At 53.2% G+C, this 21,829-nt stretch overlaps 1 protein-coding gene and 1 long non-coding RNA gene across 4 annotated transcripts in view; one reads left to right on the forward strand and one right to left on the reverse strand.

Annotated features, from left to right (window-relative positions):
* Positions 1–533: 533 nt before the first annotated feature.
* On the reverse strand, positions 534–5,740 carry LOC109493040. Of its 2 annotated transcripts, none has more exons than XR_002147055.3 (3): positions 5,620–5,740; positions 2,099–2,151; positions 534–1,695 (listed from the first exon to the last, which is right to left on the reverse strand). It is a non-coding gene; the product is annotated as an uncharacterized LOC109493040 (long non-coding RNA). The 2 variants fall into 2 exon arrangements; XR_002147054.3 differs by having other exon boundaries at positions 5,541–5,740.
* Positions 5,741–5,856: 116 nt separating this feature from the next.
* TPST2 (tyrosylprotein sulfotransferase 2) overlaps positions 5,857–21,829 on the forward strand; it is a 52,202-nt gene continuing 36,229 nt past the window's right edge. Inside the window, exons 1-2 of one of the 2 annotated variants that reach the window (XM_023241625.2) lie at positions 5,878–5,947; positions 8,109–8,328. The gene's annotated coding sequence lies outside the window, so the exon portion shown is untranslated. Of the gene's footprint in view, positions 5,948–8,108; positions 8,329–21,829 lie in introns of both variants that reach the window. The other variant, XM_023241626.2, reaches the window with a different exon arrangement.

A 21,829-nucleotide genomic window follows, 5' to 3' on the forward strand; every position in this document is an offset into this window, starting at 1 on the left:
TGCTCGACACCTGTCTTGTTATTTACTTAATATTTTGATTTAAACAGACTTCCTATTTTGCGCTCAGAGGCATTGATTTGTAAATGAAGCTTTATTGCACCACGGGAAGTGGCGAATCAGCATCATATGCCATAGATAGAAAGCAATCGTGTAAATATACTTTTTAAGAAGGCCAAGTATCAGACAGACACCTGCCCGCTGAAGGCTCTAAGCCTGTAGCCCCGCTCGAGCTTTTATAAAATGGGTGATTACCAAGTGTTGCGGACAGAGATGGGAGACACACGCCACACAGAGTTTTTTCTCCCTGATATAATCAAAGAAGATTGAAAAAAGCCTTATTTTCTTGTATCCGGTGCAGGGTTACTTAATCCCGGGTCCAAGTTCCACTGAGAATCACCCCTCCTACTACAAATGGCACATGCCTTTTGCTCTTTGAAAACCCGTGCCAGGCCATATTGACTCCCATATCCACAGTTATTATTGATTGATGTTATTAACCTTTAATCCATGCAGGAGGGTGGGCGGGGGGGGGGTGTTGCCATGGCGGAGGGGATGTTTGAGGGGAACTTGAGGGGTGGGACAGGAGCCTGCTTGGTGGGGAAGAAGAACGATGACATTCCAGGCAGAGCAAACAGCAAGGCCTTACTACCATCCCACATGGCACCTTTGTACAAATGATAAAATGATACCTCTCCCTCAAGACATCTGACTGCCATCTGCCAGAATTTCTTGGCCTACATCTGCGACGCCCGAAGTGTGAATGCGATACCTTTGCACTGTGCCCAACTTACACAGCTGTACTTGGCAGGCCTGGGGCACCATGGGAAAGGCACAGAGGTTGAGAGAGCTTGCGGTGGGCCCAAGCAAAGCTTATTGACATGAGAGCACTAGCTTGGTGGCTGTGTGGGCAGAAGCGGGGAGGGAGAGGGGGGTGGGTGGGTGGAAAGAAGTTGCTGAATGTGGCAGGAGATGAAGCTGGAAAGAAGAAGGGTGGGGCCTCCTGAAACCCCACTCTGTGGTTTTGCTGAGCTTCAAAGTTGAGGCACCACCTGACTCCGAAGGTCCTTGCCCTCTGAGCCGTGCCCTCCCACTCCCTCCCATCCTCAGTCTCCCCGCCTCCACCCTCGAATGTGACCAGCATCTTCTATTAGAAGACAGGCTCTCTTGTCTTGGACTAGAAGATTCCGGGGCAGGAATCTGTAGATGCGGGTGTTTGCCCTGTCTCACTGCTAGAAGCTGCAGTGTTGGGCAAAATGCTTCCATTCCCTGGGACTCATTCTGCCCGTCCCTACGAGGGCAGCTCGACTGTTCAAGCAGGCCCAAGACTCTGACGCTGGCATTCCATGGTTCCCAACTCCCACGATTCTCCAAGATTCTGTAGTTTATCTCCGAACAGCCGTGACTCTCTGATTCCCAAGCCAAGCCACACAGATTGCCGTCCTCGGTTCCTAAGGTCCGTGGGTGAAGCTCCGACACTCTACTCGGTAGAGTCACAAGAGCCGACTGTGAGACCTCGCGGACAGCAAGACGCATGATTCGGTGAGAAAGAGAAAGAAAGAGAAACACGCTCCCCATTCAGATATGACCCAAGCTGCTGTCTGATCGCTCAGAACTTGTATTTCACGCTTCTTGAGAGAACTATTTTGGGCGGAACAGGTGTTTTGTTTTGTTTTCCGTGCGCCAATCCCGTGAGTCCTACAAAAGGCGAACATAACAGAAATCCACTGGTTTAAGGAGTGACAAAGCTGACGCGTGTTCGTAGTCTAGATTTTCCAGGCTGCTGTAACTCAGAGGTGTCGAAGCCCTGATTTTCTCACAGGTGCTCTACGAAAACAGGGTGCGTGGTAGCCGTGCGGTGACGCGAGCCGACACTCAGCAAAGCCAAGCAAGTAGGCAAAAACGAGGCAGGCAGCGTCCCAGTAATTTATTTTATGCCTCACTTGCCGCTGTGTCCGTATATTATTTAGCTTTCGTTAACAAGCTCCTGAATCAACACACCACGTGATAAAAAGCCAGAACAAACGCAAAGGACGAGTGAGCCCAAGACAAGGCCACGTAAAAAGGTGGGGACGGAGGGGGACATTTAAGAGTGACCGACCTGTTGTTTCTGCCATGGGTCCTACTTCCAGTGAAACGTGAGCTTTTCGCCACCTGAAACAGAATTTCAGAGCTGAAAGAGAAGTCACTTTTTTTTTTTTTTTGCCTCGAAATGGAAACTTAGAGTGTTCGACTTTATCAGGTGCTCAACAGAAGCACTGATGATGGGCACCATGCTGGAGCCACCAGTGGAGCCGGACCTGGTCATGTGGCTGTCATGCCCACAGCTTTTTGGGGGGGCCTCCCGGGGCCGGTTTGGACTCTGTGGGAGTTTGGCCCTAAATGCTGGCTTCCAAACGCAGTGTGTGCTGGGATGTCATCCTGTTTCACTATTAGATCCCAGCTCATGAATCTCTGAGTCACAGGCCTTTGGGAAGACAAAGCGCCTTGGTTATGGAACGCTATCTCCCGTCCACAGCCAACAAGAGGCAAACCACGATCTTTGGGGCATCAGGGCACAGACACAAAATCAGCAGCGTGTGTGGGCGTGAGGGGCGGGGTGAGGGGTGGAAGGGCCACCCAGGGCTGTGATCCCTTGCGTGCCGGCACCCGATGCTGATGGACACACAGCAACCGAGTTTTGGGAAAGGCTCATCGTGCCACGGTGTCCCAAGGAGCTTCCAGAGAGGTGAGCACCTCTTTAGAGCCTCGTTGCCATGACAGCCAGTCACCTGGATCCGATCCCTAAGATCAGAGTGTTTTATGAAGCTTGGGTACCGAGCTAGGAGTGCTACGCATCCTTCCAGCAGGAGGAGAAAGCCTAGCTCCCTATCCACTGTGGGGCACCTCCTGCCACCACCGTCCTGAGCCTGCATCTCAGCTCTGACATTTACAAGCCGTTGCCTGCGGTCAAGACAAATGACCTGGTGGAGCCTCTGATTCTTCATCTGTAAAATGGGAGTGATGAGGTTGTTTGTTAGGAGGAGTAAAGGATCAACTTGAATAGGATACATACAAGGAGCTTAAAGCACAGCATTTCCCCTAATCATCATTAGTATCATCTTCTCAGATGTTGGAGCTGGAAAGAGTTTTAGAATCAACATTTTTTTTTAAGTTTATTTAGAGGGGGGAGGGGCAGAGAGAGAGAGACAGAATCCCAAGCGAGATGTGCACCGTCAGCGCAAAGCCTAGAACCCAAGAACTATGAGATCGTGACCTGAGCCGAAGTGGGTTGCTTAACCGACAGAGCCACCCAGGCGCCCCTGGAATCAATGTGTTGTATGCCACATTTATTCTTCCTGCTTCTGACAAGTATTGGCTGAGGGCCTCCTAAGTGCCAGGCTTCATCTAGGTGCTGGGGAAACAGGTGGGGAGAGAAGACAGGAGAGGCCCCCTGCCTGGTTGGTCATGGATTGGAGGAGCAGAAGGGAGGAGAGCTGTCATTTGGTTTCAAAGCCACATCAAATTCCTGGGCTGCATGGTCCAGTGTCCGTCTCATCAGGATCTCCTGGGGGTCAGATAGGCTTCCTCAAGGAGGGGCAGCTAGCTTGAGATTTGAAGGGGTTCACCAAGTTGGGGGACCAAGAGGAGAAGGTCCAACCTAGAAACCAGAAGATCATCTGGTCCCCTTCTTCAGCCCCACAACTGACATCTGCCAATCCTGTCTTCCAGATATCTCTGGAGCCCGAACCTCCCCTCCCTGCCTCTGGTCCCACCCTGGGTTGGCCACCTCCCCTGGAGTATTTCAACGGCCTTCAACCTGCCTCCCCTGCCTGTCCTCCTCCACAGAGCAGTCAGAGGACCTCTGCGGAAAGCAAAATCAACCATGTCCTTCCCCTGCGGAACACCTTCCTGTCTTTCCAATGCTGCCGGGTGAGGTCCTGACTCCTTCCCACATTCAGCAAAGCCCTGCAGCATCCAGCCCCTGCAGACCCCTCTGATCTCCTGACTCCCCCCCTCTCCCCACATCTGGTCCACTGCATTTCACGCAAGCCTGCGTCTGGAAAGTGCTCCCTGCTGGACCTTTGTACCTGCTGGTCTCTGTGGTTGGCACACTCTTCCGTAGACCTTTACCCATGTTTCAGGCCTCAGTGTAAACACTCCTGGTCCTCCCTGCCGGGGCCAGGTTAATCCCCTCTGTCCTTCCCAATTAGAGGTGCCCACTGTATCGTGACTGCATATTGAAGGGTCTGGTTTCCCAAGTGGATGCAGGGTCCTTGTCCTCCTGTTAACTGCTGAATCCCAGTGCCCGAAACAGGGCGCTCAGGAAATGCTGTTGCTGGCCAGAATGTTATTAAACAGATGGTCCCCATTCAGATCTCTTCCCTTGATCTCCAGTTCTCTGCCCACAAAGGGGGCGTTATAAAACACCCAGCAGAGTTACTATGCAGCTAATCACACAAATCCTCTAATATGTGCACAAGAAACACTATATGACATCGTTCTTAAATAACAGTCAGCTTCACGGAGACGGGATTTCATATCGTCAGTCCCAATACTTTCTACATGGTAGGCACTATTTATTGGACACGTGAATGAATTAATGAAGAGCTATGAATGAACACATGGGCAAATTACCTCTTTTCTGTAGGCCTTGGTGCTGTTATCTGTAAGATGGGGGTGACAATACACCTATCACAGGATATTAAAAGTGCACATATGTAAATGTAGATGGAGTGTTTAGATAAAGGCCTCACACTTAGTATATATGTGTATGTGTGTGTGTTTGCCATGATGGCTGTAACTATTACAGAAATGTAGTTTATTATTTATTTTTTTAATGTTTATTTATTTTTGAGAGGCAGACAGAGAGACAGATAGTGAGTGGGGGAGGGGCAGAGAGAGAGGGAGACACAGACTCCGAAGCAGGCTCCAGGCTCTGAGCGTCAGCACAGAGCCCGACACAGGGCTCAAACCCGTGAGCTGTGAGATCATGACCTGAGCTGAAGTGGGATTGCTTAACCAACTGAACCACGCCGGCGCCCCAACAGAAATTCATTTTAAATAGGCTGTATATACAGACGGTTAAAAACAACAACAACAAAGAACAAAGCCGCATCCCTTCCTTCCCTTTCCTTCAGTGAGTATGCATATAATGCAGAGATAGATCTGTTACGCACCCATTTTACAGATGAAGAAACAGGCACAGAGAGGTTAAATATCTTAGATGGAGCTGAGTCCCACCAGCCTAGAGTTTTATTTTACTCATCTACGCCAGGGTTTCTCAACCTCAGCACAGCTGACATCTTAGGCTGGGGGTGGGTGGGTTGGGGACGGGGCTGCCCTGTGTTATTGCAGAATGTTTAGCAGCGCCTCAGGCCTCTACCCACCAGACACCAGTACGACACCCCCATCCCCCAGTTGTGACAACCAAAAATGTCTTCAGATATTGTCAAATGTCCTTGCGGTGGGGGCAGGGCAAAGTCGCCCCCTTCTTGAGAACCCCTGAAGCCTATGAATATGTATGATAGCCCCTCTCTCTTTTTTCCTTGTGTCACACACACCGGAGCATAAGTGCCCTCTGTTCAGGGCATAGTCTTGTCTCACACCACTTCTCCGCGACCATTCCACCCCGCTGCTTACAGACAGAAGGGTACGCCTCTGAAACAGATCTGTCCTGGCAGGAAGAGTGGTGAGCTGCCCGTCCTGGGGGGTAAGCCAGCACGCAGACAAGGACTTCCGGGGCGGGGTCGGCTCCCGGGGCCGCCCCGCCCCACCGCGCGGTTCGGAGGCGGACCGCAGGGGCGGTGAGCGGCCGTGGGCGGGGCCGCGCCCCGTCCCCGCCCCCACGCAACGTCACGGCGCCGCGGCCCCGCCCCCGCGCGCGGGTGCCTCCCCCTCCCCCGGCCGGGGTGGCTGGCCAGCCCAGAGTCGCTGGGCGCGCGGGGTCGCCTCGCCGCGCCTCGGCACGGTAGGTGGCCCTGGGGCGGCGCGTGGGGCCCCGGGTCGCAGCCGCCGGCAGGGGGCCGCCCGCGGGTCGGCCTCGGGCTCCGGGGAGCCCTCGGCCCGGGCGGCTTCTTCCCGGGCCCGGCGCGGCTGCTGGGGCTCCGGGGCTGGGAGCTGGGCGGGAGGCGGCGCGCGCGGCCGGTTCGAGGATCCGCAGGCGCCGGGCGTCCGGAGCGATGTCCGCGGGGTGCGGCAGAGCCTCGGCCCCCGGCCCGCGCTTCCCGCCTCGGACCCAGCGCCCGGGTGGCGCTCGGCGTCCGTGTGTGTGTGTGTGTGTGTATGTGTATGTGTGTGTGTGTGTGTGTGTGTGTGTGTTGGGGGTGGGGGAAAATCGGCGTGTGACCGCCGTCGGGGTCCCCGACCCCTCCTCGCCTTGCGGGGACCCCCGGGCGGGCGCGTGGAAGTTAACTTGCAACGCCGTGCAGTTGCGAGGTGTGTCCAGAGTGGAGGCGTCGGGGGGCGGAAATCGTTGGCTGGGGAGGGCGCCGCCGAGAGCTTGGGGTCCGCGGAGCCCTCGTGAACTTGAGGGTCCCCCGCGAAATTCGGCCAGAAGACCCCACCGCCCGGCAACCTCCCCCTCGCAGTGTGAGCTGGAGGCGAGGTGCCAGATAAAGCTGGGACTGGGAGTGGCCGCGAGGGAAGAGGGGCTTGGTCACCGAGGCTGGACCTGGCAGAGTCGTTATTATTAAATGTGGGACAGAGGTCAGGTCTGGCTTTCCCACTCAAACGCACATCCCCTCGGGAGGAAGGGTGGGAGCCATCCGATGGAGTGCAGTTGTTACAAGGCACTGTGCTTATCACTTGGGGAAACTGAGGCTTAGAAAGGCATGTGCCCACGGCCCTAGTAACCTACTAGGGCCCCCAGGTAGGATGTGGCAGAGCTGAAACCTACCCTCAGGCCTCCTGACTTCATGTGTCATGTCGGGATGTTGGGGAGGGGAGCTGGCAAACTCCTACTCATCCTTCAGAAGCTTCAGGCAGCACCCCATCCTGGGGTGCCTAGCAGTCCCCAGGCGTTGGGGGGGGTTCCTGTTTTGAAACCCACTGAGGTAACTTGCTCTTTCCTTCACTTACCAACCTCCTTGTAGGTCTGTGTCCCTTACTGGGCTGTGCACACCTCTCCCTACACCCCATCTCTTTTCCTTCAGCTAGGTGGCCTGATGGTTAGGCCAGGCCTCTGGAGTTAGGCAGATCTCAGTGTGACTCATCCTGGTTTAGTAGTGAGGTAGCCTGCTCGAGTCATTCTTCCTTATCCAGCCTCAGTTTCCATGACTGTGAAATTGGGTTTTTTGAGTCACTCGTGAACCATTTTTACCCTACTGAATCCTAATTGTATTATTGTATTATTTACCCAGTGTATGTGCTTATATCACTGTTCTTCCAATTCGCATATGACCTCTTTACAGCAGCTTTACTGAGATACAATTCAGACTTTAAAGCATTCAGTTCACTGGTTTTGAGGATATTCGCAGAGGTGTGCAACCACGACTACTACCTAATTCTAGAACATTTTCATCACCCAAAAAGAAACCTTGGACCCATCGGCAATCACCGCTCAATCCCTCCTTCCCCAGCCCCTGGCAACCACTCATCTGTTTTCCGTCTCTGGATTTCCCTGTGCTGGACATTTTATGCAAATTTTATGTAAATGCAGTCACGCACAACGTGGCCTTTTGTGACTGGTGCTTTTCACTTAGAATGAGCCTGAGTTTTATCCATGTGGTAGCATGTAGGGTTTCTGTGTTCCTTTTTTTTTTAAATTTTTTTGCTATTTCATGACTTTCTGTTTTTAAGTTTTTAATTCCAATATAGTTAACGTGCAGTGTCTTATTAGTTTCAGGTGTAGTATTTGGTCACCTTTTAAGGGCTGAATACTATTCCACTGTGGATATACTCTGTTTCCACTTGGCAGCTAATGGACGTTTGCTTTCTGTCCACTTTTTGGGAGTCGTGAATAATGCTGCTGTGAACATTTGTGTACAAGTCTGTGCAGGCACATGATGTTTTCAGTGCTCTCGGGTATATCCCGAGGAGTGGAATTGCTGGGTTGCACAGTAATTCTATGTTTAACCTTTTGAAGAAGGGCCAGTTTTCCAAAGCAGCTGCCCCATTTTACAATCCCACAGGCAGCCGATGAAGGTGTGGATAATCTGGACTAAATACAGTCTCCGAAGCCGTCCTAATCTTTGAAATCACTGGTTTTGATGTGCTCATTATAAATTATATTCCAATACGCATGGAATTAAATGCCTCATTAGCAGAATGAGGAGTGTTCTGTGGGTCACGAGGAACAGCTCCAGGACCATCAGGAAACCGGTAACGAAGCCCAGCCAGCGCTTAGCCGAGGTATGTGTGCATTTACATCGCTTCTGTGATAGTGACATAACTTGCTGAAGGCATCCTGCTGGGCCCTGTGTGGGACCGGGGGCAGTGGGGAGCCCGGGGGCTCACGGTACCCACCCCAGACCTGGGGCTGCCTATTAGGAACCTGCACACAGTGGAAAGAACTGCTCAGACCTTCCCACCCCAGGCCGACAGGGCATCCCGTCACAGCAAAGACCCACAGAGGCCGGGGGAAGGCTTGTCCCTCAATTGAGAAAGGGAGTCTGGTCCTGCCCGTGCTCCCCCCTCCCCCGGCCCCCCATGCTCATTCTGAAGGTGCCCTCCCCTGGTGGCCATGTGAGGTGGGCCATCTGAGTGGCCTCAGTGAGCCACTCCTTACTTTAAGAGATGCTCCCCTCCAGGCCTGCAACCAGCAGTCCTGAGTAGGGCAGTCGCCCTACTGGTGCCCCTCGGGATGCACAGACATCCCGTCCCTCCTGTTGGCATTGCCCCCGTGCTTGGGACCCCCACCTCTTCCCTCATGCTCTCTGGCTTCTGTGAGGTGAAGCTGCCCAGGTCAGAGTATGACGTTTTCATGGAGTAACCAAGTTTCTCGAAGGTGATCAGGTCTTCCTGATGTTCTTAAACCTGTCATCTGATGGCTCTGGAACTGAAGCCAGCATTCATCTGTGCGTTCTGGGCTCCCAACAAGCAGCCTTGTCCTACCCGGGCATCTGTCGTTTGGGAGGGCCATTGCGATGGGCCTCTGGCCGCTGTATCCAGCCCCAGCCCCTCCTGCCTTTATTCATTTGTGCATACTTCCCTCTCCTCGCCCTTTTAAAATCAAGCATTCCTGCATAGCCTGGGGAAACATGGGCCTAGGCATGCATGGGCCTCAGTGTATCCTCCTGGGCAGTGGGTGTAGACCCAGCCACAACTTAGATGTAGTGCCACCTTGGGACTGGTAAAGCCATCCAAGTGTGTTATCGACGTGACTGTGAATCGATTTGCAGTGAGAGAGGTGGGTCAGAAGTGGCTGGTGTGAGTGATCTGAAAGCCTGGGTATGGCCCAGCTGGCTCTGGTTTGCCACGTGGCACTGCAGAAACCTGTCTGGGTAACAGCAGCTCCTGGCCTCCCCACCTGCCACCTGTTCCTGCCATCTGCAAGGTCCCCTTGCCCTCTGCAGCCACATGTTCACCCTGTCTGGGGCCGCTCAGGAGACAGTTTTGAGATCCTGCCCCCTCCCATGCCCCTTCTCTGGTCTCCTCCACCCCGGGTTGTGGCCTGAGGAGGATTCGTGGGAATGATTCCTTGAGAACAGCCCATGAGCTGGGCCAAGCCCTCGAAATCCTAGGGGAGCACTGCCGAGGGAAGCGCCCATATGCCCAGGGGAGCGTCTGGGGCTGCTGCCTCGGGAGGAGTTTCATGTAATCCTGTGTGCTCAGCTGGTGGGAGGCAAGGCAGGGCAGCAGTCCCGTCTGCCAAGTGCATTCTTGCATCAACCAGACTTTCGACCAGGCTCCGGTGGCCATCAGGCAGGCTGAGCGGTAGCACGCATGATGGAGGGCTCGGGCGTGCGTTAAATCTGGTTAGTCCACTTCGTGGCTGCACATCTGGGTTTACTGGCTGCCTTCCCCATGCTTCAGCTTCCTTGTCTGCAGAATAGAGGTGCAGCGAGGACCTACCTCCTGGTTTGGACCAGAGGAGACCGGCAGGGGGGCGGGAGGGGGGACGTAAAGTGCATACCTTGGTACAAGGCAAAATGTGAGGGCTCAGGGTCAGACAGGCTGGAGTCTGGAGAATGTCCCTCTGGACGCCTCAGCTTCCCCATCTGTCAAAAAGCAATAATTATAACTGATATCAGTAGAGCTCACCAGGCACGAGGCACTTTATGTGCGTCAGTCAGATTTGATTCTCCCCCTGGCTATATGAAATGGACAAGCCAAGGGGCGCCTAGGTGGCTCAGTCAGTTGAGCATCTGACTCTTGATTTTGGCTCAGGTCACGATCCAGGGTCATGAGATCAAGCCCCATGCCCCTGTGCACATGCATATGTGTGTGCTCTCTCTCTCTCTCTCAAGTAAAAAAAAAAAAAAAAAAAAATTGAAATTAAAAAAAAAAGGACAAGCTGAGGCACAGAGAGGTGAACTAATTTGGATAAGATCCCTCAGCTAGGAAGTGGGAGAGACAGGATTTTAATCCTGAGTCTGTACTCTTAATTATCATCTCCACTTTAAAAAAAATTTTTTTTAATGTTTATTTATTTTTGAGACAGAGAGAGACAGAGAGACAGAGCATGAGTGTGTGAGGGGTGGAGAGAGAGAGGGAGACACAGAATCCAAAGCAGGCTCCAGGCTCCGAGCTGTCAGCACAGAGCCCGACACGGGGCTTGAACCCACAGACCATAAGATCCCGACCTGAGCCAAAGTCGGACGCTCAACCGACTGAGCCACCCAGGTGTCCCTCATCTTCACTTTCAATTACCATCTTACCCCCTCCTGATACCCTATCTTAATGCCCAACACATAGAAAACACTAAGAAGATATCAGTTATTATTACTGTATTATATATATTGTTACAATTACTATGTATTATTATTTAAGTTTGTAAATTTATTTTTGAGAGAGCACGTGCTCCCATGAGAGTAGGGGAGGGCTAGAGAGAATCCCCAGCAGGCTCTGCACTGTCATCACAGAGCCCCATGTGGGGCTTGAACTCACAAACTGTGAGATCATGACCTGAGCCAAAATCAAGAGTCAGACACTTAACCGACCGAGACACCCAGGTGCCCCTACAAATTATCAGGTGTTATTAATACGTATTCATCCCTTTTCCTGCCCATTTGTCCACGCTCCGTCCTGGATGGCAGAACACACAGGACTCTTGGCTTGTGTAGCCCAGATTCCTATCCCCCAACCCTCACCCCCCACCCCCACTCCCTCCCATTCCCCACCGTCTCTGGAGCAGTTGGGGCTGGGTAGAGGCCTGGAGGCATCTGAGCCCCAGCTTTGCTTCCCAGGTCACTCTGTGACATCGAGTAAGGTGTTTCCCCCCTCCGAGACTCCGTTTCCCCAGCTGTGAAATGGGCAGATGGGGCTGTAACATGCTGGCAGTCGATGCGTGTGACCCACAGCATGGTTTTTGTGTGGCTCCCATGGTGATTCATTTTACATGGAGCCAACATTCAAATATTTTTAGAGGATAATCCAATCTCCCCACTTCTTTTGGGACCTCAGGAGCTTGGGCCAAACCGGAGTGGCCTGAAGCTCCCCCTTAAATGTCCTGGGCTCTCCTGGTCGTCATGGTTTCCACCATTCTCCATCATCACACACGTGACCTGTCTGGCCCCAAGGGCCCTCTGGCCCGGTGTGGGTCTTCGGGGCTCTGAAGACACCACGGGCCTGCCTGGGTGTCACTTGAACAAGCAGTTCCCATTGCTTTACAAGCAAAAATGTTAAACCACTTGTGCCCGTGTTTTTCAAGAGTCCTTCCAGCCCTGTTTTTCTAGCACATTGGAGGTTATCTGAGGCCTCCTGTTCTGCCACTGTCGGCCTCAAGGCTCTTAACACGTGGGAGCGTGTCCTCATTCCCCACACTGTGCGGCGGCGGGGGGGGGGGGGGGGGAGGCAGGAAAGCCCCTGTCTGTGGGCCCCAGGGTCCCACCTTACTGGTTCGGGTTCTCACAGAACCCACAGTGAGATATTTGAGGCCAGCTGAGGTCCCTGTGCTGTGAGCACTGGCGAGCCTATTTCTGCCTGTGTCCCAGCACGTCTACACCACCTGAGTGGCTCGGGGAACACCGTCCCCTACCCTGTCTCCGTCCTCACAGGGTGTCAGGGAAGCATTTGTTATTGATGATTCCATTTCCTGGAAACCGAGGCTCAGGATGGTCGAGTCACTTTCCCGAGATCACACAGGCCTGATGGGACAGCATTGGGGTTTGAACCCAGACCTGCCCAACTCCAGAGGCCGCCCATGGGAGTCTTTCATCCATCCCATCACTGCACAGATTTCCACTGAGTGACGCCCCCCCCCCCCCCCCACGCATCTGCAGTCACTGCGTCCCTAGCAACTGGCACTGAGCCTGGGTCATTAGAAGCACTCAGTAACTTCCTAGGAAGTAGGGACGCGTGGCAGTTTCTCAGCTAGATGCTGGGGTGCAGGACTTAAGAAGCCCCTGGGTGCCCGGAGTTTACCCTCTGGTGGAGGCATCAGACGAGATAAAAAGTAAATCACATCTCCCACCTGAGGTGCCTACCTAGAAAGTTGGCAAACGACAGCCCCTGGGCCCAGTCCAGCCCCTGGCGTGTTTTTGTAAATAAAGTTTTGTGGGAATACAACCACACTCATTCACTTACATTTCCTCTATGGCTGCCTCCGTGCTACCAGGGCAGAGTTTGGTGGTTCCGACAGAGACCCATGTGGTCCACAGAATTGAAAATATTTATTATCAGGCCCTTTGCAGAAAGTCTGGCAAGCCCTGAGCTACTCATCTCTTGGGTCCCTGTAAGTTGTGATATTTTGTAGTTTGGTGGCTGTAAGGTGATAGCAAAAACAATGATTGCCGTTAATATTTGAGTGCCTACCGAGTACTTAGCTCTTCACATGTATGTTTCTTAGCTCAACTCTTATCATAAGGGACTCTAGTACCTTCATTTTATAGGAGGGGAAATTGAGGCTTATAGGAAATTGACGCTCGGTCACTGGCCCGGAGTGTGTGGTCCAGGGAGTAGGTAAGGCCCACTGGAGCCAGGTCGTCTCATTTTTGTTTTGCAGGAGCTCCTGCCTGAAACTCACAGAGCTCAGAGGAGGTTTTATTTTGATTTTGACTGTCTGTGGCTATTAGGGTACCTCCACATCTTGTCCGTTGTCCCATTTAGTCAACAAATAGGGGGCCATCAGGACGGGGGGTGGGGGGGGGTGGGGGGAGAATGGCCAACCCTGTGAATTCCAGAGGAGGAGGCAGCAGGCCAGAGAGGCCACACAGGCAGCTAAGTACTTCGGGGGATGGGAGGCAGCCAGGGAAGGCTTCCTGGAGGAGGGGGGGGGGGTACAAATTGTGCCAGTAGGAGTTAGCTGGGTAGAGGAGGGCAGGAAATGTGTTTCCGCCGGGAGAGAACCACAGGTGCAAAAATTCAGAGGTGTGAGACCCTGTGGCCTGGTAGGCCTGACAGAGTTCGTGGTCTAGCCCTTCCGGATGTTTGTAGGTGCCTGTTGGGGTGGAGTGGGGGGTTACCACTGGAGTTCTGCAGGGGTAGAGCCACCACACAACTGTGGCTCCTGGCTCGCGAGGTCGGTGGTTAAATGCCGGACTCTTGATCTCAGCTCAGGTCATGATCTCACGGTTTGGGGGTTTGAGCCCCCGCATCGATCTTCCGCACTGATGGTGTAGAGCCTGCTTGGATTCTCTCTCCCTCTCTCCCCCGTGCCCGCGCGTGCGCCCTCGCGCCCCACTCAATTAAAAAAAAAAAAAAAAAGGAGTGGAGTTACACCAGCAGCCAGTGGCACCCTGGAGAACCTGGGATCCCCCCTGGAGAATGAGAGTTTTCCTCTCCACGTCTCCCTCTGTCTGCCCTTTGCTGACTTCGAGAAAGAGTCTCCGCGGGGTGCTAACTTAGTTTCTCTCCAGGCTCCTGTTGTTTAACGCTGAGCACACCCCCTGCTGGCCTCCCCAGGCTGGCCTCCCTGGGCGGCAGCCTCCAAGCTAGGAGGCGGAACGATTATTGCTCGCCGTGCATTTATTTTGGCAGCTTCTTTTTAATTAGGGCATGTTTTTCGTTGAAGCCGGTGGGTTCTAGTTCCCTTTGAAAATGTTCTAACAGCATTGAGCTCGTTGAACAAAAATATGAAACAGGTGAGAGTAATGCGGAGGGTGGTCTCCAGCAGGTGGGAATTGGGGCAGCCCGACGGGGGGGGGGTGGGGCCGCTAGGCTAGCAAGTGACCTTGCCCTTAAAGTTCTCCGTGAAGCCCCCGAGCCTTGACTGAGGGGTGGGGAAGGACTCCATTAGTTAACGGGGGTGGGGGACACGCTCTAGGAGCTGAGGTTCCGGTTCCAGCCTGTTACCGCCCCCCCCCCCCATCTCGCTCCTCTCTGCGCGTCTGTCTGGGTCTCTATTTTTGTCTCTCCCTGTCTCCTTCCCATCCCTGTTCTCCCTCTGTTCAGATCTCCCCCTGACTGTGTCTCCCCCTTCGCTGTCTCTCTCTGTCTCTGGCTGGCTGGCTCTTTCCCATCTGTCTGTCTTCTCCCTCCCCCACCGGCACAACTTCCCCCTCCACACGCGCACCCCCCCTCCCCCAGCCCTTCCTTTTTCTCATTAGAAACTCCCTGCCCCACTTCCTTTGGCTGTGAGTGACATCCTGCCCCAGAACCTTCGGAACCGAACCATCCCGGAGTCCGGGGGACTCAGCGACCACCCTTCTGGAGGCGTGGGAGGTGGTGGTGGTGTGCCATTTCCCCGCCCGGGTGTGGACAGGTGTGAAGGCCCAGGGAGGTCAGGAACCCGGCAGAGGCAGCTCAGCACTGGGTGGGCGGGGATTCTGAGCCCGCCCCCTACAGCAGCCCCGCCTCTGGGGCACCTAGTGCAGGGAGGGGGTGGGGGTGAGGGTGGGGGCTGGGCAGGCCCTGAGACTGTGGGGGAGGGAGAGGAAGAGGAAGCCCGAGTTGGCAGCGAGGGGGTGGAGTGCGGCTCTGGGTTTGCTTTGGTGTGGGGGCTTAGCAGAGCGCTGTCCCCTGCCTCTGGGGACCCCCGGCAGGTGGGCAGGTGCGTGGCCCTGCAGATCATTGCCTTCACCTTTCCTTCTGTCTCAGTGGCCGCGAACTGCCCGCGCAGGCCCCACATTGTGTTCACTCCCCCACCGGGGCACGCAGTAGGCCAGCAGTGCACTTTTGTTGCCTAAGAGTTTTGGGCGGGGCGGGGGGGGGGGTGGGAATAGGGATATAAGAAAATGGGCCCAGCCTCGTCCTTTCCCAGAGGCGGAGAGTGGAAGGTTATTTGCTAAGGTCATGGAAACAGATCTGGAGTACAGAACAGGTCTGGGTCCCCAAGGCGGATGCACTGCGGGGGAGAGCGTTTAGCTGGTGGGTGCTCAGCTGGCCCTCCGGGGGCGTCATGTGGAAACTCCCTCCTTAGGAGGTGGGACACTGGAATTTGAGGCTGGCTCGCCCTCACCCACCTGCTGGGCATCTCTGCTGCCCTCCTCTCCTGCCTCCCTCCCCTCTTGAGCATGTTTATAGCAGCGGGGCACCTTGAAGCAAGCAGCGGCTTCCTCTGGAAGGCTTGCTCCACACAGCTGGCTGCACCCCATGCCCAGAATCCCCCCATTCAGCAGGTCTGGAAGGGGCCCCAGCGTTTGCATTTCTAATGGGTTCCCAGGTGCTGCCAGTGCCACTGGTCTGGGAACCCATTTTGGGAACCCCGGTGGTAGAGGTTAAGCATACTCTGAAAACCAAACTGGTGCAAGACCCTACTCCACCACCTACCCTGTGAGCTCATAGGCAAAGACTTTGACCTTCCGGTGCCTCAGTTTCCTCATCTGTATGATGGGGCCGTAACGGCACTGTCCTTATAGATTGGTTGTGAGGACCAAATGAGCTAATACATGTAAAGTGCCTAGAACAGCGTCTGGGCACGAAGTAAGCAGTATTTGCGTGTTTGCTACTATTACTGTTCTTGCTATTGTAATTTTTATTACCGTTATAATTTACCCCCCACCTTGACCTTGAGACCACTGTGTTTTCAGTGACTCCTTTGCCATTCCCGGTCCCCAGTGCACTGGTACGTCTCTGGACCTCCCTTCCCCTACTCTCTGCATCTGTTCGGATGCTAGGAATCCTTCTCTGACTCCTGCCTGACCCTCACCACCTGCTGCCGCATGCTTCCAGAATCCACAGTCCCTTCCTCTTGACCTCCCTGGTCACATGACTTATTTATTCCCCCGATCAAGCTTTTATTTCATTCTGCCCATTATCCAGTTACTGGAGCATCAGTTTCCTGGGCTGATCCCCAAACTCCTCCAAGATGAGACTTCTCAGGGGCTTTGATGGTGCAAAGGAAGTCCCCTGGGAATGTTACTCCCAAAGTACAGCCTTGATGTGTTTCACCCAGGCTGGCCCCGTGGCAGCAGAGGTCAGACAAGGCTCCCAGGGCTGCAGGGTGGAACACACATCTGGGGTGTGGGATTTCCCTAATGAATAAGAACACGTGGGATTTCCCTAATTAATAATAATAGGCATCTGAAAGTCTCAAGTTCAAATCTAGCTTTACCCATTTAGTGCTATGTGGCCTTTGGTAATTTTCTTAACTATTTGTGTCGTTTGCGGCTTCATTTTAAAACGGTAACCATCGTCCCATCGGTGGGTTTTTGTGAGGATTCAGCAGGACCTCATTTATGCAGCAAGTACTGAGCACCTTCTGTATGCCAGCCTCTGTGCCAGGTACGAGAGATCCGGCAGCAGGCAAGACAGACTGTCCCTGCCCTTGGGGAGCTGACAGCTTAGGGGGAAAGCTGAAGAGGAAGGGAGATATGTCAGAGCTCTCCAGAGAATCAGAACCCATAGGACAGGAGAGGAGATTTATCAGAGGAATTGGCTCACCCGGTGAAGGGGGCTGAGACTTCTGCAAGGAAGCTGAGCAGGAAAGCTGGAAGTGAAATCCAGTCTGAGTCCGATGGCTTCAGAACCAGCAGCACAAATGTCCAGGGGCAGGACAGGACGGATGGATGGCCCACCTCCGGCAAAAAAAAAAAAAAAAAAAAAAAAGCAAGCAAATTTGCATTTCTTCCAGGTCTTTGCGCTATACAAACCCTCAACAGCTTAGGTGAGGCCCACCCACCTTTGATGATGGCGTCTTCTTTACTGGGCCTACCAATTCAAATGCTAATCCCTTCGGGAAACTACCCTCAAAGACACACTCAGAAATAATGTTTTACCAGCTGTCAGGGCAGCCCTTAGCCCAGTCTGGTTGACACGTGCAATTAACCATCACCGAAAAAGTACGTGCATAATACTGTCCTTGTTCCAGGAGGCCATGCTGGGTAGGAGGTGGCCCATGAGAACCGCTCTGTGCACCGAAGAGGCCCTAGGTACTTGGTAGGGCCTTTGATTATGTAATTATTATGTAATTGATTGATTATGTAATTAGGAGGAGGAGGTGAAAAAGGACAGGAGGCGTGGCAGGGAAAAGGAATAGTGTCAGTAACAATGTGGGGACGGGAAGGTATTTGGTGTCAAAACCATGATATTCGCGGTCGGTGCTTACTGATGCCCTAGTGTGTGCCAGGTAGTCTGCGGAGGGCCTCTTGGGTACAAACTCATCTTGGCCTCCAGGGAGGTGCTCTTGTCCCCATTTGACAGAGGAAGGACGTGGGGCATGGCAGTTGGGGAAGTGGAGAAACTGGTCTGGGGAAGTGGAGAAGTGGCGATTTGAAACGGGGTTCTTAGCCCTCCTTCTGGAGGTGAGACTGGTAGGGCTGGAGCCAGATGGGGAGGGCTCAAGTGTTGCCTTGAAGCTGCTGGAGTCCCTGGGGTGGACAGGGTAGGGAGGTCTGCAGCCCATCTCACCTTCCAGTCGGAGCAAGCCAGTGCGGTATGAAGCCGCACAGAAATGGGTGGGAAGCGGGGGGGGGGGGGGGGGGGGGGGGGGGCGGCCTCTCTGGCCTCCTTCTGGTGGGGTCGGCCGGTGGGTGGCAGCTTCCTAGTGGGGCTGGGAGTGATGGGCATGGCCAGACGCGTGGTTGGGAGCCCATGTCCTTGAGGGCAAGGACGCCCAGGCGTGTGCCCCTTCATCGAAAGGTGATGATTTATTGCCACCTTTTCCCAGCTCTCCTCTTTGGGGACCTGCTCCACTTGGGACTGGGGACAGAGAGAGCCGAGAGGAAGCGGGTAATGAGGACACCAGGGAACTGCATCTGCCTCCAAGCTGTTCAGTTCTCAAATCCCTGAATACCTATTGTGAGAAGTAAGCCCACTGACCCCATAGAGGGAGGGACGCGGAGGCTTGGAGCACATTGAAGGAGGCTTTAATCAACGTTCTTGCAAGAGCGGGTGTCTGAGGCCCACTGGGGGCAGTTAAAGCAGGCAATTTGTCTCCTAGCCTGCAAGCCCCTCCCCTGATCCCTCATTGGCTACAAACTACAGAGGGTACAGCCTTACCCGCCGTCCCCCATGCCCATAGGCTGATTGGAACAGTCTGATTGGAACAAATGTTGGCGCATGCTCATGGCAAAACCCGCAAAAATAAGCTGGTGAAAGGGAGAGGGGAAGAAGCAGCAGAAGTGAGGTGTCTGAGGGCTTGGGACTCCATCGTAGGGGGTGGGAGGGGTTCGTACACTTTGCAGCAGGTTGTAAACCTCTTGTTAATTAGGCAGCACAGCTTTTATTTGGCATTTCTGAAAATGAATCCTCTCCCTTACAAATCGCACTTGTGACTTGCCGGTTCCTGAGCAAACAGGTGCACATTTATCTTTTTGTGTGTGGTGTCCTTGAAAGCTCACAGTGATGTGACGCTGGCATCCAGAGGATATGATGATATGATATGGTGGGGAAATGGGGCCTTTTGAGTAAGACGCTTTTGAATTAGAATGCCACCTGCCCGGAACTCAAGCTGTGAGACCTTGGGCCAGCCACTTCCCCTCTCTGGGCCTCAGTTTTCTTACCTGTAAAATGGGGATCATAATAATGACGATCTCTTGGGTTGCCGGGAAGATTATAGAAAAGGTTATCTAGTGCCCGCTGCATAGAAGTGCTCGACAATTTGTGGCAATAAGGATTATATTGTTTACCCATTTAACAGATGAAGAAACTGAGGCTCAGAGAAGTTCAAGGACTCTCCCCACACCTGGTCCTGTGTGTGGCCATGTCCAGGCAAGTCTGCAGATGGAAATACTTTCCAACAGGGTCGAAGGCCTCCTCTAGGGTCCAAACCATTTTTCTGTAGGAAAAGGCTGTTCACTCACTCCGAATCTGGAGTGGCCCTCCCAGGAGGACAGTGAGCTGTGAGGAGGTGCTCCTTCCTCACGGGTTTCAATCCGTTAAGTGTTCTTGTTCTGAACAGCTCTTGGGGACTTTGAGACCCTGGGCCTTTGCTGTTCTGTCTCCTTCATGAGCAGGTGAGGGACGAAACTCTCCTGGTCCTGGGCTGTGTTTGTCCAAGAGGGAAATAGAGGGGCAGGGAAACTAGATGCCCAGGTTGGTGTGGCCTCAGAATCAAGCCTGCAAATTGTGTTCTTAAAACCCCCCCCGCCCACTCCTGGGTGGCTCAGTCGGTTGAGTGTCCGACTCTTGATTTCCGCTCAGGTCGTGATCTCACGGTTGGTGAGTTCGAGCCTCACATCGGGCTCTGTGCTGACAGCACAGATTCTCTCTCTCCCTCTCTCCCTGCCCCTCCCCTGCTTGTGCTCTCTCTTTTTCTTTCAAAATAAATAAACTTAAAAAAAAACAACAACACCCAAATCCTACCTCTGTCCAGACTCACATGCCCACAGTATCACCAGGATGAAAGTCAAATGCCTCTTGGATAAACTATAAAAAAAAAAAAAAAAAAAAGGTGTGGACCTTCTTATCTGGGGACACGACCTCTTGACCTGCAGCCCTTGCAAAACCTCCACAGTAAAGAAGTGGAAGGTAATGCAGTCAGAAAAAGCCATAAATTACAACCGGGGGGCAGCCAAAGACCTTCTAAGCAAAATATATGGGAACAGCCTGACTTTTGTGTAAAGCAAAATATACAGGAACAACCTGACTTTTTTGTAAGAGTTGGCTTCCCGTGTGGAAAACTCTACATGTGGAAAACTTCTACCTACACCCTTGGGGCAGAAGTTCGAGTGGTTAGCTGGCTCCTGAGTCTCTATGTAAGACTTTGGAAATCAGTTTTGCCTAGGCTTGTCAAAACATTAAAAAAAAAAATCATTCTGGGGCCTGGGAGAAGACCACTAAGTGGGAAGCACGTAGAGGTCAAAAGAAACGATTAGGTAGGTGTATTTATTGGGTCAGGTAAGGCACATCACCTTCAGGTGTGGCTGGATCCAGGTGCTCCACTGTATTAGGACGTGTCTCTTAGATAGACTTTCTTTTGTGGTGGCTTCATTCTCAGGCATGCTGTCCCCAGGAACACTCCCGGGCATACATACCAGTCTTGGCTGTAAGAGAGCCATTTCTCTAGTAATTCTTGAAAATCCTGGGATTGACTCCTCTTCACCTTCCTGCCCATGCCCATCTGTAAATTTCTGTACCCTCGTCGGTCAGCCCTGCATCACTGATCCTGGGCATGGGATCAGCGCCATCCTGGTCCCAAAGACCGATCCCAGGGGGTCAGAGAATGCACGTTTGGTAGGCAGCGGGACAGATAATCCACACCAGTAATGGAGCAGAAAGAAGAGAGAGGCAGAATTTTGGCCCTGGAGGAGAAGGTGGGGGTAGGCACTGCCATCCGTTGGAGTTAGCTGCCGTTTGCCTTTCGCAGATAAGAAAATGAAGCTCAGAGAGGTCAGGTGACTTCCCTATGGTCACAAAGATGATAGGGAAGAATTCAAACTTGAGTCCTTCTTCCTGCAAAACCCATTCTTTCTCTGCTCCCTGATACCTGAGGACATTTGGCAGTCAACACAGTGAGCTCAAAAAAATGAAATACTGACGCCTGTGGGTGTGCCAGGCTTTGCGTTAAGAATGCGAATACAAAAGAAATTTTAAAAAGGCTGCAGGGCCCCGCAGCCCATCAGCTCCCCACAGTCAAGTACGGGAGATGAAGGGGCAAACAGCAATTACCGTAGAAAATGGTGAGGGGTAGGCATAGGGAACCATGAGACATAGGGAGTACTTAATCTAATCTGGGCGTTCTTGGAAGATTTCCTGGAAAAGGTGATGCTTGAGTGGAGGTGATAACAAGCCAAGATAACGTTGGGTAGAGGATATTTGGGTACCTGTTAGATAGGGCTCTTGATTGACAAAGCCAGAAACCCAGCTCCATGGAATTAAGCAAAAAAGTATTGGCTCATGTAACTAACAAGTTGAGGGGTAGGGATGGCTTCAGGCATGGCTGGATCCAGGAATCCAACTAATGGCAGGGAGTCGTGGCTCCATCTTCTTGCCTAGGCTTCTCAGGCAGGCACTGCAGGTGGTGACCAGAGATGTCCCCGTACTTCCGGCCCCGCACCCTATTTGCTTAGCTTCCCCAGAAGATCCTGTTGAGGCTCTAGCTGACTTTCACGGACCTGGACTGGGTTACGTATCCGTCCCTGAACTGACACTGTGTCCTGGGACACGTGCTCACACCTGGAGTCGCAGGTAGACTGAGAACATGGATAGGAAAATCAGGGGTGCGTGGCATCTCTCAGGTCGATAGACAATCCGTTTGGCTGGCGCGCAGGGTGTTGATCTTGAGGCCCCCACAAGCCATGAGAAGAATTGCATCCTGAGGATATCTGGGAGCCTTGACATGCACACTGTTGGCGAGCAGGGGGGCTGGAGGTGGGGGCCAGGGAGGAGGGGGAGGTATTCACGTTGCTCCTGACGGATGCGAGGTGCTTTC

Source organism: Felis catus, chromosome D3, assembly GCF_018350175.1.
Source record: "Felis catus isolate Fca126 chromosome D3, F.catus_Fca126_mat1.0, whole genome shotgun sequence".
In the NCBI taxonomy this organism is placed as follows: domain Eukaryota; kingdom Metazoa; phylum Chordata; class Mammalia; order Carnivora; family Felidae; genus Felis; species Felis catus.